The 14,821-nt window shown below is 52.5% G+C and overlaps 1 protein-coding gene across 5 annotated transcripts in view; it reads right to left on the reverse strand.

Moving 5' to 3' along the window:
• Positions 1–14,821, reverse strand: part of ARHGAP22 (Rho GTPase activating protein 22) — a 168,500-nt gene that overhangs the window by 57,754 nt on the left and 95,925 nt on the right. The window contains exon 1 of one of the 5 annotated variants that reach the window (XM_042907648.1): positions 9,113–9,170. The exons of the other annotated variants lie outside the window; for them this stretch is intronic. The gene's annotated coding sequence lies outside the window, so the exon portion shown is untranslated. Of the gene's footprint in view, positions 1–9,112; positions 9,171–14,821 lie in introns of those variants that run through there. 5 annotated transcript variants of the gene reach the window in all.

A 14,821-nucleotide genomic window follows, 5' to 3' on the forward strand; every position in this document is an offset into this window, starting at 1 on the left:
AATGGTGAATGTATGTTCACCAGCTTAGGAGCAATAAATTTAGAAATCAATAAGGAAAAGAAATTTACAGAAATCACAAATAATGTGGAAATTAAACAACTCACCCCTAAATAACCAAAGAAGAAATCACAAAAGAAATTTTAAAAACACTTTGAGTTGAAGTGAAAGCACAATATATTAAAACTTATGGGATGCAGTGTGCTTAGAGGGAAACTTACAGCTATAAACACTCACATTATAAAAGCAGAGAGATCTCAAATCAATAACCTAACCTTACACCTTCAGAAACTAGAAAAAAAAACAAACCAAACCCAAGTCAAACACATGGAAGGAAATAATTAAGATTAGACTAGAAATTAATAATTAGGATTAGACCAGAAATAAAGACTAGAAAACAATAGGGGAAAAAAAACCACCAAGAGTTGGTTCGTTGAAAAGATCACCACATTTGACAAACTTAGCTGGACTAACCAAAAAAAAAAAAAAAGGGGGGGGGGGAGAAGACTCCAATTACTAAAATCAGGAATGAAACAGAAGGCATCACTGTCAACCTTACAGAAATAAAAAGGATCATAAGGGAATAACATGGAGTAAGTTGGATGAAATAGACAAATTCCTGGAAAGGCATAAACTACCAAAACTGACATAAGAAGAAACCAAAAACCTAAATAGGCCTTTATTTAACAAAAGACTGAATTAATAACTTAAATATTCCCCGCCCCCCCAATTAATAACAGACAGTTTCATGGGTAAACTCCATCAAATATTTAAGGTATTAATACCAACTGTTGACAAACTTTTCCAAGAAACAGAAAAGACAAGGGCAGGGTCCCCAGCTCCTGTGCAGCCAGTATTCCTCTCTTGATAAAAACAAGGACACTGCAAGAAAACTATACACAACATTCCTTATGAACACACAAACAAAAATCCTCCACAAAATACTAGCAAAACACTAATGCTCATCAACTGATGAGCGGATAAACAAAATGTGGTCCACTCACTCCAGGGACTGTATTTAGCCATAAAACAGAATGAAGTACTGATGTGTGCTACAACATAGACGAACCTTGGAAACACTATGATAAGTTAAACAAGCCAATCACAAAAGGCCTTATATTGTATAAAAGCAATTTAGCGGTTGTTTGGGCAATAGGAAAAGTGGGGGGAGGGTTGTCTTGGGAATGGGGAGTGACTGCTCACGGATATAAGGTTCATTTTGGGGGTAATGAAAATGTTCTAAAATTAGATGATGGTAATGATTGCACAACTCTGTGAATATATTAACACCCATTGAGTTGTACAGTCTGAAAGGATGAATTCTATGATACGTGAAATACGTCTCAATTAGAGCTGTTTAAAAAAAAAGAGGGTAGTGATAGGATATTTGGGGGAAGAGTCCAGCAAAAGTTGTAATTCAGGCAGAACGTGCATCAGCCACCTAGCTGGGTTGGAGCAGGTAGGAGAAGACAACTACTTCAGGGATTCACTTCATTTGGATGCTCTGGATTTTGGTCCCAGCATTCCCGAAGGAGAGCCCCCTTACAGGTACAAGGGCCTGCAGGCTAACAAGACAAGAAAACACAGCTCCAGGCATGTTCTTCCCCTCTCTCTTCAGGACTTGGGACTCTTCAGCTCTCAGGGAGGCTTGCTGCCCTAATGGCCAAGGTCAGAGACTTCTGGCTCCCCAGGACCGGTTCTCCTCTGAGGCCAGCACTGTTGGTCATGGGTGTGTGTTGGTTAAACACACCTGCTCATGAACTTTGCCCAAGGGGGAGGCTGCTGATCTATCCTTGCAGTATCAAATCCTCACGCCCTGTGTCCCCAGCTAGCTAATCACCGGCTGAGCCCTTCTCTGTGCAGGAAGGAAGAGGCATGTGCCCTTCTTAATGCTTTGTTGCTAGGAACACGGAGCAGTTCTGAGCTTCCTCGGACAACAGCCTGAGGTATAAGTGGACACGACCTTAGAGATCATCTAGTCTTACCTATTTCCCTTTTTACAGATGAGGAAACTGAGGTTCTAAGTGGTAACCCAGCTAAAAGAACTATCAACAGCCTTCTGACAACCTTTGAAGTTAGCCTGTCCCCATTTACAGGTGGGGATGGAGAGGCTCAGAGAGGTGAGGGGTGGCCTGGGATCCCCTGGTTAGGAAATGGAACCAAATCCTCTGCCTAAGGCTGGTTCCCTCTCCGAAAAACCCACAGGGCTGCTGCCCAGAACACTTGAATGGGAAAGAGGTAACAAAGAGGGACACTCCTTGGAAACAGAGGGGGACCCATGCAGACTCTGAGCTACAGACCAAAGGCCTTAGGGTTCTGGTCCCTGAGCGCAACCCTGGAGCAGGAGGCCCTAACCTTCTGACAGGTCATTCTGGCCTCATGTCTGTCCTGGCGAGGTCTCCACCATCTTCAAGGTTGGCTCCCACACAGTCTGGCTTCTGCCAGCCTTCTGAGAAGTGAGCAAAAGACACAGCTCTGCCCTGCCTTCAGGGAGCTTCTGGCTCATTTTACAAACTGGCGTGTGTATTTACACACTGTGATAGGTTTTAAAGTGAAAGGACAGGCTAGCAAGTGAGCAAGTAACAGGGGTCAGGGACAGGCTCCCAGGAAATGCTGGGGTCCCCAGGTCAAAAGCAGGTGCAAGGTGACTCCAGGCAGGGAAGTGCCTGGGCGATGCCAGAGGTGGAGAGAACACAGAGGCACACGGGACAGGAAGGCAGGCTGGGTGTGTGTGACCACACTGGCCGCCTGTGAGCAGCATTGAGAGCTCTCTGTTAACGTCACTGCAGTCACTGAGTGAGCATTTGTAAGGAGGCAACAATGAGATCCTGCAGGCACCCTGAGCAGACACTGCCTGCTGCTGGGGAACGCGCTGGGGACAGGAGGCCAGTGGAGTAGTCCGGGCAGCATACGGGTGGCTGGGACCAGGGATCTGGCCTGGGAAGGACACAGGCAGAGGGACTCAGAACTGGCAGGAGCTGGTGACAGCAAATCAGAGCAGAAGCACAAAATCAAGAGTTCAATTTAGCCTGATAAGCTTTGGCCACTCTCCGGTCCAGGGGAGCCCAATGGAGGCGTCAAGCAGGTCTGGCGCACGGAGCCAGGCCTGGGTTGAAAAAAATCGTCACTCTGAATGGTTTGCCAGCAAGAGGGCCAAGCGGGGGGGGCGGGGGGCAGAGGTGAGCGGAGAAGCATCTGCTTGTGTGGGTCCAGGAGTAGGCAGCAAGAAGCAAGGGAGCTGCGGGGAGGCAGGAGACCCTCTGCTGGCCGACCCTGCAGTCCCCGAATGCCTGGGCCCTGGCACAACTCTGGGGTCCAGAAAGCCCTTCCCTATATTCTCTGTCCAGACTCGGCTCAGGCATCAGCTGCTCTGGGCATTCTCTGAACTGCCAGGCTGGGTGGGACCCCAGCCCCCAGCCCCCAGCACCTAGGCTCACTGCTCTCCCTGCGTATCTTCTCAGTCTGCAGCGTCCCTGTTTCCTGGGTCTCCAGCCAGCCAGGCTGTGAGCATACGGGGGAGGGGAGGCAGAGGTGCACCGTCCCCGACTCTTTATCCTCAAGCTGGGCACAAGGCCTGGCATAGAGTGGGTGCCCAACAGAGAGCTGTTAAATGGACGGACTGAAGCCTGGATGACAGCTGCCTCTTAGCAATCTGGGAAGATTTTATGAAAAATGGAACCTTCTCCAAGAGGTGGGCTCAGCAGCTCTATAGGAGTTTACCCAGTAGAACCAGTTCTATCCTTTCCACCCAGTGACAGCCATGCCTCCCTCCGGGACAGGGCACACCTCTGCCTGCCCATCTGCATGGTGCCCAGCCTGGCCCAGGGGCCTCTGCACCCAGGCCGAAAGGAGCCCCGACAAGCCCTCTGTCCATCAGAAAAGGGGCACAGAGTCCACACCCTGTGCCTCACTCTAGCACAGCTGAGTGATACATGGAGTGGGGCTGGACTCCCAGCAGGGTTTCCCCTGGGCTCCCCTGGAAGTCGGGCAACAACAACAGGCAAAGGTGAACACGACAGTCTCCTCCATCTCTACTCCATGCAGCGAGCACAGGTTCTCTGCAGAGCACAGTGTCAGATCCCAGAGGTGACAGGCCCAGACCAACAGGGCACTGGAAAGAATGAAATGAACAGGGCCTGTGGGCCAGGGGCTCAGAGGCGGCTCCAGGTACGGCCTACCTTCCCCATGGTTGACCCTTCTCAGGCCTGACTAAAGGCTCTGTGAGTAGGTGTGGGGTATGCAGGGACCAGAGGGGTCCAGGTCTTGTGTCGGGGAGGGGTGGGGCACGTGCAAAGCCAGCAAGGCTAAGAAGCTGGGCTTTCTTCTGTAAGCACTCCGGGGCCGAGGCAGAGTTTGAGGAGGGACGTAGTGTGACAGGAGCTGTGCACGGGGTGCTGGCCTGGGCAGTGGACTAGAAAGAGCAAGGATGAACCCTGGATGACCAGCCCGGAAGCCAGTGCGGGCAAGATGCTGAGGGTCTGCACAGGCATCACGGTGGCCACGGGAGCAGGGATGGGGACACTGCCTTGGGCGGGATCACAGGAGCTGTCAGCCTTTGATCATGGGAAATGAAGCAGCAGGCAGGCTGGAAGCCAGAACACCATGAGAAGAGGCAGGTGAGTGCCCAGGACTCCGGCGGAGTTCGGGATTTGCAGGCTGGAGATGGGCACTGCAGGGGTATGGGGGCAAAGGATTAAGGGTGCTGATTGCTTAAAGGTGAGCACAATTATCAGGGCCCTGCATGAGATTTCTGGGACTTGTAGACAGAGCTCTGAAGATGAAACAGAATTCCCAGCTGAACTTGGTGCATTAAAGGGAACAGGGCGGAAAAGAGATAGAGGGCTGGGCAGGGGCAGCCCCTGTGGGCCAGGAGGTGGACAGAGGCGGGGCATGGGGCAGCCCCCCAGGTGCTCAGAGTTCACCAGGTCCAGCATGGATAGCAGGGATAAGAGGAGAAGGAGGAGGCAGGAAGGCCAACCCCTATTGGAGAACCGGTGATAGAGAAGAGACAAGGCCAGGGCTTGTGGTGCACATGGGGACAAGAGGTTGGTTTTTAAAAAATGTTCTGATGAGTAACTTGGGCAGGTTTGTAGGTGGACAAGGAGCCAACAGAAGGAAAGATGAGGGTGTTGGGGAGAGAGGAGACCTGACAGGGGGCAAGATCCTGGAAGACAGAGGAGGGCTCCCAACGCTGAGACCAGCAGGAGGGGTGATTTGGGGGCTGAGGTCTTAGGGGCCCACCGGTCTGCTCATGGCCCCTCCCTAACCTCGAACGAAAGCTGCCTCAAGGCCGCGCTCCTGAACCACTTCTTTCTCTAAGTCTTGGCCTTTGCCCACATGGCAAAGTAGAAGAAAATGAAACTTGCCATTCAACAGACCCACCATAGAGCGCCACATGGCAGGAACGTCCGGAAACCCTGCCTAGAAACAATGCAATCGGAGTGTTCCCAGAGTTCAGATCAAGTACATGTGCCCCCTGCTTGGAGGAGGGGTAATCCTTCTCTACGCATCAGATCGCACTCACTGACCTCTCGGCCTCTTCAGGAGCACCCAGGACCCAGGAATGCCCCATTTGCAGTGATCTGTCCTGCGTGCGTCAGTAAGCGCGATTAGGGCCACTGCATATGATGCCCGAAAACCACCTGCAGCTGTCCCTCCTCAGGTCCATGCTGCCCACCTGCAGCCCTGCAACTAGTGAGAGGGCAGGTGTCTCCTGGGGCGGGGGTGGGGGGGGGTGGGGGTGGGGAGTGCCAGGCTGTGACAGGAAGGCGCGATGAAGAGATCCACCCTCGTGTCTCTGGCACTTGCTGGATTTCTGCTGCCCTCTTCATGGGATCGATCACCTGAGCTTTCCTGCTTTGTCAAGTATACTTTCACACAGGGATAACACAGTCAAATATTCTGTCCTAAAAGTTTTGTTTCAGAAAGAGCCAAGAACGCAACCCATTAACAACAGCTCTCATCTTGGGAAATTTTAAGTCACGGAGGAACTAATGGACTCTCTTCCGATCTTTTCTTAAATGAAATACCTATTACACGTTTCTAGTCTGGAAAGTCAGAGAGCTTCCTACTCAGGTAGGGGCAGTGGCGAAACACACAACACACCCCTCGGAAACAGATGTGCCGTGTCCCTGCTGTGACAACTGAAATCAGTTTAACGTCCAAGGCAGCATTTTCTCAAAGTGTGTCCAAAGACACGGGTGCTGTGAGATGCTCCGTGAAAGGCAGATTCCCCGGGTACAGGTTTGGAACTGTACCTGCTATCCACCCAACTTGGAGGTACAGAATTGCACCAATGTGTTAAAAGCTCTGAGAAGTCTGGCAGTGAAAAACCTTCCAAGAACCCATGATTTCTAAGGTTATCTGCCTAAGGAACCATCCCCCCCCCACCCCCCCCCCACCCCCCGTCCCTGTTTCAGGCAGAACTCGTTCTGAACAATGGTCCAAACATCAACATTTGTTAAATGAGGCAACAACATCTAAACATTTGTGGAGATTTTACATTTAAAAACCCAAATATCTGCCTTCCTTGAACCACAGAAAATCCTTCCTGCCTGGCAGTGGCTGGCTGGCCGGCCACCCGCTCTGGACAGGGCATGCACGTTCCGGCGTCACAGTGGCCCCTACCCGCTCTCACTCCAGACTCGGCCAGCTTTGCTAACTCACATGGGCTGCGGGACCATGTGGACTCTTCAGACTGGGTCTCTGCTCCCAGGTTGCTGGGGCCAGCTGGGCCTTGGGATGGGTGGGTGGGTGGGGGTGCCGGTTGAGGAACATTCCTACACCAGACCTGTTCCTCACCTGGACGGGTGTAGCCTGGGCATCCACAGCCCCAGAAGACAAAGCTAGCAGGAGATACCCCTGGCCCCCTTCTAGGACTGCTAATTGACTATGTACCCTCCCTACCAATACCTGCAAACCAATGCCCTGCAAACCTACCCTTGCTTCTGGGACCCAGGCTCCACCCCTGGCCCTGTTTACTGAGAAGGGTCAGGAAGGACCAAAGCTGCTCCAATCCTGCCAGCCCCCAGTGAAATCCTTCTTGCTCTGCTCTGACCTGCCCTCAGCCAGCAGGAAGCAAAACCCTGCCCTCCGAGTCCTCCCACCGTCCTGGCTACTGGAACCATCAAGACTCACTCACTTTCAGTCCCCTCCCTCCAGCCTTGAAGCCCCACCTGCAAAATGCTTTTTTTTCTTTTCCAAATCAAATGCTAAGAAAACTGTTGCCCTGGGCAATGAGAACCATGCAGCTAGTCACAATTCCTATTTGGTTTTGGCTGCAGAAAGGCTCAACCACAGATAGTATCTTATGGCTAGATCAACTAGTCTCTTTTCTCTCTTTGCTCTATCAGTCCTGTTTAAATGTGAATCCTGTTCATTTTTTTTTAATGTTTATTTTACATGTTATAAGCTATCTCAAACTTTTTTAACAAACCTGTACATTGGTGGCATCATTATCACCTGGACAAGAGTCCCTCAAGCTTCTTGACACAGTCATACCTTCATCTGGATCCAGAATATAATTTTCAAGGTACTGGTGACCTGGGGCCCATTCTGGAAAAGTCTACACTGACCTCATTGTTCACAGGCAAGGCATCCCAAGTCACCTGCTCAAGGCAGTCAATTGGGGAAGTCCTTAAACACACAGCTTCCCAGGCCTTTCCCCAAAGCCTATCCGGCAGCTCAGGTGGGGCCCGGGGATCTGCACGTTTAATGAGCTGCAGGCGGGGGAGGGGGTCAGGTGAGGTTTAGGGTAAAGTGAGTCTGGGAAGCGCAGCAGTAAAGCGACGCACCACCGTTTCTGACAATCAACAGGATCGGTTCAGTCAGTCAAGGGTTAAAAGCCGGAAGGGCCACTGCCCGAAGAAGGCCAGACCTCTGGCTGCAGCCGGCTCCACAGCCAGCTTCTCGGCGTGGAGCCCTCTGCAAGCTTGCTGCATTCCACAAGCAGCTCCCCTCGCACGTTTCGCCGCGACTTTTGTAAAACTCTGAGTCAGGGCCCCTCGGTCCAAGTTTGTGACAGAGGCGGGCGAGCAGAACGGATGCCCCTCTCGAGGCGGTTAAGCCGCAGAGGCAACGCCGGCGGGGGGCGGGGCTCCCAAGGCGGAGGACCTGGGGGTGGGGCCGGGCGCCGGGGGCTCCTCCGCCCCAGCCTTGGACTTGGCGGACCGTGAGTGCGGGCGCTCCCCCTCCGCTCGGCTCCCCTCCCGCCTTGGGCCCCGACCCCAGGCCCCAGCCGGGCTCCGCGGAGCCAGAGGAGCCCCTGGACGCACTCTCCGAAGTTCGGGGACTCTCGGGGAGTTGCACCCACATCTGAACCCTTTCCCGGGCTGAGGCAGGTAGCGGGCGGCCCCGGAGAAGTGGCGGACAAGCCCCCGAAGCGGGTCTGGCACCCCCCAGCAGTAGCTGGAGAGAGCCCGCGGCGCGCGCCCCGCTCCCGAGCGCGGAGGTCCCCAGCCCGCGGCGCACGTGCGCGCCCAAGAGTTACCTTTGGGCGCCGGCAGGTGTCCCCTCCAGTCCTTGCAGCAGCACAGCCCCATGGCAGCCCCCGCGCCAGGCGTTCGGCTCCGCTGCCCGCCGCGCCGCCCGCCGCCGGCCCGGCTGGCGGGCCGGCGCGGCCGAGGTCTGGCCCGCGGGCTATGCCCAGCCAGGCGCGGGGCTGCGCGCGGGGCCGCCGGGCTGGCCACTCCCCGGCTCTCACGCTCCGTCCCGGCCCCGCGCCGCGGGCATCCCGGCCTCCGGGCAGACGCTGCTAATCAATAGGAGAACGCGCAGATTGCGCCGGCCGAGCCGCCAGCCCGCTTTTATCTCCGCGCGCCGGGGCGGCCCCGCGCCGGCTCCCTGCCCTCTCCGGCGCCCTCCCCGCGGCCCGTTACTCTCCTGGGGCGTCGGGCTGCACGCTCGCGAGGGGCCGCCAGGGGGCGCGGTGCGAGCCCGAGCCGTCTCCCGCTCCCTCCTCCGCACGCCGGGAGCCAAGCGAGGGGTGGGGGGCGCGCTGGCCTGACTTCTGCGCGGCGCGGGCGGGAAGGAAGGGTGCCTCGCCTCCCTCCCGCTGCGTCCTCTAAGCAGTCACCTCACGGGTCACTCAGAGGAGGCTCTCATTTACCCAGCTCACCTGAACTTTACAACTGCAGTAGCAGTAAAAGCGTGCTTGCCCAGACTACCCCCAAACCTGGCTGGGCTGGACCAGGTGACTTTGATAAAGCACTTCCCTTCTGAGACTTGTTTCTTCACCTGAAAAGTGAGGGAAGTGACATCGGTTTAGGTGTCATTTTGCGCAGATGAAAGGTTTGATGGTATCAAGTTACTTAAACATTTCGTGCTCAGCTCCCGGGTCTATAGACGGAGAGGATAGTAGAACCTCTCCACTGGACCTTTCTGAGGATTAAATGAGCTGATATAATCTATCCATGGATCTATGAATAGATTTTTTTTTTTTACCGTTTATTTATTCTTGAGACAGAGAGAGACAGAGCATGAACGGGGGAGGGGCAGAGAGAGAGGGAGATACAGAATCTGAAACAGGCTCCAGGCTCTGAGCAGTCAGCACAGAGCCTGACGCGGGGCTCGAACTCACGGACCGCGAGATCGTGACCTGAGCCTAAGTCGGCCGCTTAACCGACTAAGCCGCCCAGGCGCCCCTGAATAGATATTTAGATATTTACTATACATACATAAAGAACACAGCCAGCAGGTCGCTAAATGCCTTATAAACGTGAACTGTCATCTTCAAGTATTGGTGAGGATGTAGGCAAACGGGTGCTTTTGGTGCAATGACTTTGGAAAGTAACACGTGAGCTGTTTATGAAAACTCAAAATGCTAGGGCACCTGGGTGGCTCGGTTGGTTGAGCAATCGACTTCGGCTCAGGTCATGATCTCATGGTTAGTTGGTCCCAGCCCGGCGACAGGCTCCGTGCTGATCGCTCAAAGCCTGGAGCCTGGTTCAGACTGATTCTGTGTCCTCTCTCTCTCCCCCTTCCCCATTTGCGCGTTCTCTCTCTCTCTCTGTCTCTCAAAAATAAACATTTTTTAAAAATTAAAAACAAACTAAAAATGCTTAACACCCTGGGCCTAGCAGTCCCATTTTGCAGCATGCACCCCCCAGAAATGCTTGCCCACATGCCCAAGAAATCCTGTGCAGGACCACTCATTGCACCCTTGTTTGTAATTGCCAAAAATTGAAACCAACAAAATATTCATTGGTAAAGGGATTATCAAATACACTGGTATTTTCATGAAATGAAATACTATATCAAAATAGGGAACTAGGGGTACCTGGGTGGCTCAGTCAGTTAAGCATCCGACTTCAGCTCAGGTCATAATCTCCCAGTTTGTGGGTTCGAGACCCGCGTCGGGCTCTGTGCTGACAGCTCAGAGCCTGGAGCCTAATTCAGATTCTGTGTCTCCCTCTCTCTCTCTGCCCCTCCCCCACTCTCTCTCTCTCTCAAAAGTAAATAAACATTTAAAACATTTTTTTTTTAAATAGGGAGCTGGACCTAATGTTTGAGATCTGTGGATTCATAGCACTTGCATAAAAACACACCTATAGAACACTGCTAGAGAGCTAGGCTCTGTGCGTGGCACTGCTCTAGGTGCTTGGGCCTAGAAAAAAAGAGTGGTTCCCTCTGGGGAGAGAGTGAGTGACAAGAACAGATTGAAAGATGGTGTCAAAAGACTTTAGCATTTTGATGGTCTAATTTTTAAAGAGAGAGGCATATTTACATAATGTGTAATAAAATACTGATTTCTTTCTCAGCCCTTCAGTTCCTGGGATCAGTTCCTACCCCCGAAACGGAGCTGTGGTGAACTGCTGATGGCCTTGGCTTGACAGGGATTTTCTCCCTTCCACCCCACCCCCATCCCGTTTTGGGAAAACAGAGGTGGTCCAGGAGAGCAGTGGCAGAGGCTGCCTGTGGCCTGGGGCAGAAGAGTTAAATGGGGTGGGGGGAGGAAGGGAGGAAAGAATGACTTGGAGTGGAGACGAGGTTTTCCCAGGAATTAAATCTTATTCAAAGGAGAGATTAACAAAGGGGCAGATTTCTGCCTCCCTTTCCTTAATCTCCAGAAAGACTAGGATGAGGCTTTTTCAGGGAGAGAGAAAGGTTGTCCTGCACCAGATCCGGAAAGAAAGATGTTTTCACTTCATGACATGTAGGCGGGGGGTTACAAAGAGGGAGTAACTGAGAAAAAACAGAGAGACCTGACTTCTGGCTGCTGCCAAGTCATTTTAAACAGTTTTAGCACCAGGCAAGATCACTTAGTCACAGCGGGCTTAATGAGGCCCCAGGAATTCCAAGCTAGAGCTCCCTGCATTCAGGGAGAGCATGTGCGGGGAGCGAGCCCCCGGGTGATTGTCCAGCGGCCAAGTCCTACATTTGGAAAGCAAGATTTAAAAGAAAACATCACAGCGGCCATTGTGGGCTACTTGTTTATCTTTCTAAGAGGAAGTAGCAAAGCAGGATCATTTCAAATGAGCCTATTATAGAAGGTCAGCATCCCCATTGAACCGTTCAAATATATTTTGGATACTCGACTTTTCAAAGTGGCTTTAAATATCAACTCCCAGGGCAGTTTCAGGAGACAGAAAGCCAGGCAAGAGTTTCTAGTGTTCTTGCCTTTGGTTTCACACACTTCAGTTCCTGATGATACATTGTCTTTTTATAGTTTTCTAGTTATATGTCTATTCTTGAAAAGGGAAGAAAAAATAACATTCACTCTGTGCTTCCTACCAGGTGCCAGGCAATTCTCTAGTGTTAATATCACAGTTCACCACAGCACAATTGTATGAGGTAGATGCCATTACATTCAACTTATAGAGAAAGAAACAAAAGTTCAGGGAGGTGAAGAAACTGCCCAAGCCCAGTGAAGTGATAAGTGGTAGAGACAAAATGGATGGTTGGATGGATGGTTGGAAGGATGGATAGATGGATTGATGGATGGATGGATGGATGGATGGATGAATAGATGGGTGGGTGGGTGGATGGATGGATGGATAGGTAGATGGGTGGATGGATAGGTGGATGGATGGATGGATGGATGGATGGATGGATGGATGGATGGATGGATAGGTGGGTGGGTGGATGGATGGATGGATAGGTAGATGGGTGGATGGATAGGTGGATGGATGGATGGATGGATGGATGTGTAGGTGGGTGGGCAGATGGATGTATGGATGGCATTTCCTCAGTTAAACATAGAGTCATGGGCAGCAACTGGAAAAGCATATGCTAAGCATGGAATTTGCCTGAAAAATCAAGCTCCTTGAATATAGCTCTGCCCCCTTAATTGATCATGACCTCAAACCATTTTGAATTGAGCCAAAACATCAGGATCACTCAGTGGTACAAGGCTCCAGATGAGCTCAAGCCACCCCACTCCAGAAGACTAGTCAAAATAGTAGGAGGCTCTGAGACATCTTTCTGAGCTGCAAGGCCAACATCCTGCACATTATAGGGAAGCGGAGCCAGAATCAGGAAGTGGGTTTCAAGTGAGTGCAGTGGGCTCTGGGAAGGAGGGTCGGATGCCAGATTTGGAGGACAAAGACTCCGTGGGACTGGGGCTACCCTCATCCACCCAGACCCCCACCTTCTGCTTTATTCCATTTCAAAGTTTGGTAGTAAGGATATGGGCTGTTTCTAGGACGGCTGCTGCCGCTGGGATCCTGGCTTTATTGCAGCCTGGGCTCCAGGTTCCAGATATGCCCCAGGCCATTCAAGGATTTGCTTAGGAGACTCAGGACCTGGCCCTCATACCTCTCTGTAGGGGGCTGGATGCTCCTCCATGATTTGACGTACCCAAGGTACCCTCATGGTACCATCTCAAGGTGTGAGTCCAGCCTTGGGCAGCTCAGGGGAAGGACAAAACTGGGGTCACGGCATCTTAGTCCCAGGTATAGCTCTGAGGGGCCACAATGATCATTCATTCATCCATGCATCCATGTATCCATCCATCCATCCACGTACCAAACAATGACTGAACATAATGAATACCTGAGAATACCAAGACAAAATACCAGGCCCTGAGCTCTGGGGAGGCCAAGATGACACCCTGGGAGGTCTGCAGGGGACAGTGACCTGGCTCTGGGGGGGGGGGGGTGGTGGTTCAGGAAGGGCTCTACAGAACAAAGGTTGTTGAGAAGGGCATTGAGACATGAGGAAGAGACCAGCTCCTCAGGGGATGACATAAGAGTGGTCCTCCCAACGGGTGGTGCTATCGTGTTGAGGACCTAGGGTCTGGGGTGGGAAAGTGCAGCAGGGCATTTGGGGTAGGGGAATATGATGCAGCCTGTGATTCTGACTGATCAGCCTGGCGCTGGGCCGAAGTAGGGACTGGGCAGGGGCGACCAGGAGCAGGGGGAAACTCCGAAGCAAAAGGCAGAAGCCTGAGAGCTGCAGGGCTCGAACACAGCAGGGGAGAGAGGGAGAGCAGGTGGGACGTGTGCCAGCAGGGTGGCCCCCCTGAACCACACTTCTCAGTTCTCACGCCTGCGTGCTCCCGTCCCCTCGAATCTGGACTGCCCTATGACCTGCTTTAACCATCAAGTGACAACAGTGACTCTGGGCCAGTCCTGGGTGTAAATCCTCAGAAGGCTTGGCAACTTCTGCTGTTGTCTTCCCCTTGTGACCGGGTTGAGGACTGCCCTGAGGATGCTCCAGGAAGCCCAGCCTAGCAATGCAAGGAGACCACACGGAGAAACGAGTCCAAGGCCAGAAACCTCCTCCTCCAGCCATGTGAGTGAGGCCGCCCCAGAAGCGGATCTCCAGGTGATACACATAGAGCAAAGACGAGCTGGGCCTGCTGAGCCCTGCCTATACTGTAGGATAGCGAGCAAATAAGAGGTTTTAAGTCACTAGCCTTGGGGGTAGTTTGTTATGCAGTAAAACAACGGAAACATGGGGAATTATAGATAATTTTAATATAGCCAACACCGCCTGGCTGTGACCGCATGCCGGACTAATTGCTTCACATTCTATTAAAATTCAGAGCAGTCCTATGTGTTAGGTATCATCCTTATTTCCACGTTAAGGAGAAGGACCCTGAGGCACAGAGAGGTAAAGTAATTTCCACTAGGTCACCCAGCTAATTAGTGTCTGAGCTCAGATTGGGACTTAGCCTGTCTTGCTTCGGAGCCTGAGCTCTTAATGACTCTCTGGGAGATATTTTGGAGGGAGAAGGGACCACACTTGGTGTTGAATTCAGTGCCCTCTAGATCTAAGGCGTATCTGTAGGTGAGACATGGATGGAAAAAACAACCCCCGGTGGAGGGCTCCACCGCGTCTGGCAGGAGAGCCACATGAGGCTCATTGCTCTGTTAGCAATGTCAGGGACATCTGTTAGTGTCAGGGACACTTTCTGGCAGCCCTGGCACCTGGTAGAGGGGACTCCTTGAAGACAAAGTCACTTTGTAGACCGCGTGCCCCAAACCTCCCTCACTCCGGCACTGGTGTCTCATTTTTTGTCCACGACAGCCCGGTGACGGTGAGATGTCAGCACACTCCTTTTACAGGACAGGATGTGGACACCTGCTCAGGCCACGTGAGCACTCAGAGTCACACAGCTGGTGGGCGGGAGAGCCTGCCCTGGAATCGGGCAGTCTGGTCACCACAGGTCACCTTCCTCATGACCAGCCCCCTGTCCCCTGCCTCCTGGAGGTGAGGGTCTGCACCCGGGCCACCTCCTCCTCTCGTCCTCTCCTCCTATCATAGTTCTGATCTGTGTTAGGATTCTGCCCCAAATCCAGAGTGCACACACGTATGGACACCACCAAGACTCGCAGACATTCTGGAATTGGAAAAGCTTTACAGTTTTAGTACTATTTCCTCA

The sequence above is a fragment of the Panthera leo genome, chromosome D2, assembly GCF_018350215.1.
Source record: "Panthera leo isolate Ple1 chromosome D2, P.leo_Ple1_pat1.1, whole genome shotgun sequence".
NCBI lineage: Eukaryota > Metazoa > Chordata > Mammalia > Carnivora > Felidae > Panthera > Panthera leo.